The sequence below is a fragment of the Mirounga angustirostris genome, unplaced genomic scaffold (genome assembly GCF_029215605.1).
Source record: "Mirounga angustirostris isolate CCGP_5_RB_7025 unplaced genomic scaffold, mMirAng1.0.hap1 SCAF_8, whole genome shotgun sequence".
Classification (NCBI taxonomy): domain Eukaryota; kingdom Metazoa; phylum Chordata; class Mammalia; order Carnivora; family Phocidae; genus Mirounga; species Mirounga angustirostris.
This window is the reverse complement of record NW_026991716.1, coordinates 54,617,873-54,621,505: the sequence shown is the minus strand read 5'-3', so window position 1 is coordinate 54,621,505 and position 3,633 is coordinate 54,617,873. Positions and strand designations below refer to the sequence as shown.

At 38.3% G+C, this 3,633-nt stretch overlaps 1 non-coding gene across 1 annotated transcript; it reads left to right on the top strand.

The window, feature by feature from the left end:
* Window positions 1-2,996: 2,996 nt before the first annotated feature.
* On the top strand, window positions 2,997-3,107 carry LOC123840411 (U6 spliceosomal RNA). Its single transcript, XR_006789979.1, has one exon. It is a non-coding gene; the product is annotated as a U6 spliceosomal RNA (small nuclear RNA).
* Window positions 3,108-3,633: the final 526 nt, after the last annotated feature.

The following is a 3,633-nucleotide window of genomic DNA, read 5'->3' as shown; positions in this document are numbered from 1 at the left end:
CTTGGTCTTCTCCATCTCAGCAAACACCAATTCCATCTTTCCAGTTGCCTAGGCCTAAAACCTTGGAGTCTCCCTTGACTTTCCTTTCTTTCATCTCCAATTTCCCATCCTACAGCAAGTCCTGTTGGCTTTTCCATAAAAATGTTATCTAAACGGTGACCATTTTTAACGCCTCCTTTACTACCAAAGTAAATTACAGCGGCCATCACCTTGCCTTCCAAGGTGTTCTGCTTCTGTGTTTCCCTCTGGTATTCTCCACAGCAGCTAGAGCATCCTATTAAAATGTCAGTCAGATCAGGTTACTTGTCTGCTCAAAAACTTGCAGGGGTTTTCCATCTCTTCCAGATTAAAAGGCAGTCCTTATAATGAACTACAAGGTGCCAAAAGGGCTGGTTTTAGTTATCTCTCTGACATCAAGCATTTTTCCCTGACTCCCCTGGTTCCAGCCCCACCTACCTGCACTTGCTGCCCCTTCTGCCTAGAACACTCTTTTGCAGGCTATCCGCAGGCTCACCCTCATCTCCAAGCCTCTTTATCACTTTATTAATCAAATATCACTTTATTAGAGAAGCTTAGTTTGTAGTATGCTGGTAAATGTTTAACAACCAGCTCTCTGAGGAAAAATGTGTGCTTGTATTCACATTAAAGCACAATTTTAAGTTTCATCAGCATTGTTGACGTTTCATTCATCATTTTCTGAAGTTTAGGGTGATCATCAACAAACAATAAACCAAGTTCTGATTTGGTGCACTCATCAGATTTTCTGGTGTAAATATTCCCAGCATGGCCAACTGCAGGCGCCTACAGTGCTGCTATTTCAGGTGGTGTTGGGAATAGATGAGTGGTAGCTGCACTCTCTTCCATAGCATCTCCACCCGGCAGACGCGATAGACACGGACAACCTCAAAAGTGTAGATAGTAAACTGTAGCAAACCAGTTAGGGAGTGATTCGTTTTAAATACTTATTACCTTTGTTTTTATAAAATTTATTTAATCTTAAGTTGATAGAATTTAATTTTTAGTGATGACTGTTTTTCAACTGGCTTACAGAATTCCTGGAAAGTTGATTGCTTCTGTGAGCTGGCAAGAGTAGGGCCAGGGACAACAGTGGCCATTTTGCTTATCGTCCTATATCAGATGGCTATCCTCTTCCAGTCACTCTTTATCCCCCTTATCCTGCTAGATTTTTCTCCGTTAGCATTGAAGACACACACACACACACACACACACACTTTTTCTTTCTTGCCATTGGAATTTAGGTGAACTAAAGCCAAGTAATTTGCTTATTTTGTTCACCTCTGTATCCCTCGTGCTTAGAACATGTCTTGCACATGCTTTAGGTGCTTATTTATTGAAAGAATGGATGAGTTTATTATATTTTGTTCAAAATGGATATTAGCTTGTTATGGAAAAAGCAAACAACTGGGGATCAGAGTAGTGCTCTACGAAGTCGTTGCCTGCAACAGTTACGTGCAGCTCATCTGATTCTCACAGCTTCCATAGGAGGGAAGTGCTCTATTGTTACCACATCGCGGGTAAGGCGACTGGTCACAGCTTTGCCCAATGATAGATAGCAGATGAAAAAACACAGCCAGGATTCACACTCTGACATTTTGGTTCCAGAAACAATACTATAAAAAAAAGTTCTTTTTTAATTATTGAATATTTTAAAAATGTACAGAAGTAGATGGAATAGAATAATGAACGCCAAATGTCCATCCTCCAACTACAACATTCATCAACTCCTGGCCAATTTCTTTTCATCTATGCTCCTTTTCCTGGTTAGATTATTTTGAATGAAATCCAAACCATCTTTTTACTAATTATTTCAATGTTATCTCTAAAAGATAAATACTAAACCACATTCTGGTTGGAAATTTGGTACTAAACATTTTTGTCCTGGTGTTTGTGGGTGTTATTTAATTTTTCTGAAATGAGGTTTCCTTATCTGCAAAATGGATACTGAGATTTTTTGAATATGAATTAAAACAATATATTCAAAACACTTTGTTAAACTATAAAACATTATAAAAAAGATTGGGTTTTCAACTCATATGTCATTACCCACATTGTATGTACTATTGACATAATTAAAGGCTCTACATCAAAGTCTAGCTTGGCTGAGTACAGACAAGTGTGACCTGCTTTTTCCCAGCAATGTGGTTTCCCAAATAACATCATGCCTCATAAATACGCCAGAGTTCTTATAGCGAGTCAGCAGTTACATGGAACGTATAAGTCCTTGCAAGACTGTAGTCTTAAGAGAAAACAATAAAGTATTACTTTTATATTGTAGTAAAGAGGAGCTGTTGAGCATCATAAATTAAAAAAAAAATCTTTTTTTTTTTTTAAATTTGAGACAGAGAGAGAGCACAAGCGGGGAGGAGGGTCAGAGAGAGAGAGGGGGAAGCAGACTCTGCTGAGCAGGGAGCCCGACATGGGGCTCAACCTCAGGACCCTGAGATCATGACCTGAGCTGAAGGCCGATGCTTAACCGACTGAGCCACCCAGGCACCCTGAGCATCATAAATATTTACAAGAATCTATCACAACTTGCTTCCCAAATAGGAGTATGAGTGTTTCTAGATGTATGCAACATTGCACAAGGGTGAGGGAGGGCAAGATCCCTGTGGCACACCTTCGTGGAGCCTCAATTGCACTCTATCATAAATAATACAAATTTTAAATAATAATAACAATCACATCAACAGACACTTATATAGTTCTTTTTTTTTTTTCACTTATATAGTTCTTAATATGTGTCAGGCACTGTTCTAAATACTTAACTTGTATTAACTCACTTAATCCTCACAACTCTATGGGGTAGGTACAATTATTATCTCCATCTGGAAGATGGGCAAACAGAGGCACAAAGAGGTTAAGAAGTTTGCCAACATCACACAGCTAATGGTAGGGAAGACATGATTTCAACCTAGGTGTCTGATTTCAGAGTCTGTGCTTCTGCTACTACGCTATCTGTCCTATCAAAAAAAGGAGTGCTCACATCGGCAGCACATACACTAAAATTGGAATGAGACAGGGAAGATTAATTAGCATGGCCCCTGCACAACGATGACTCGCAAATTCATGAAGCATTTCATATTTTTTTGGATTGATGCCAGGTTCAGGGTATTTGTAGTAATGCCCTGTGGTTTAAAAAAGCAATTATTGGACTTAAGTCAGAAGATTTGGGTGACAGGTCCTACGCTGTGGTTTACTAAATAAATAACTTTGTGTAAATTAAAAAAAAAAAAGAAAAAAACAAAAGAAAAAGGAGCCAATATAACAATATCTTCCAAACATCTAGGTGTTCAAGTACTCCCTTTATAATTCTTATTTGTAAAAAAATATCCATGAAATCAACAGACTGGTCAGCAGTTCATGTTTTGTTCTAAGACACACTCGAAAATAAATTCATATTTACTGAAATAAAAAGAAACACAGGTGACCCTTGAACGAGGCGAGGGTTAGGGGCACCAGCCTCCACACAGTTGAAAATTTGTATATTACTTTTGACTTCTCCAAAACTTAACTACTAATAGCCTGCTGTTGACCAGAAGCCTTACAATAACATGACCAGTAAGTTAACACATATTTTGTAGGGTCTATGTATGATATATTGTATTCTTACAA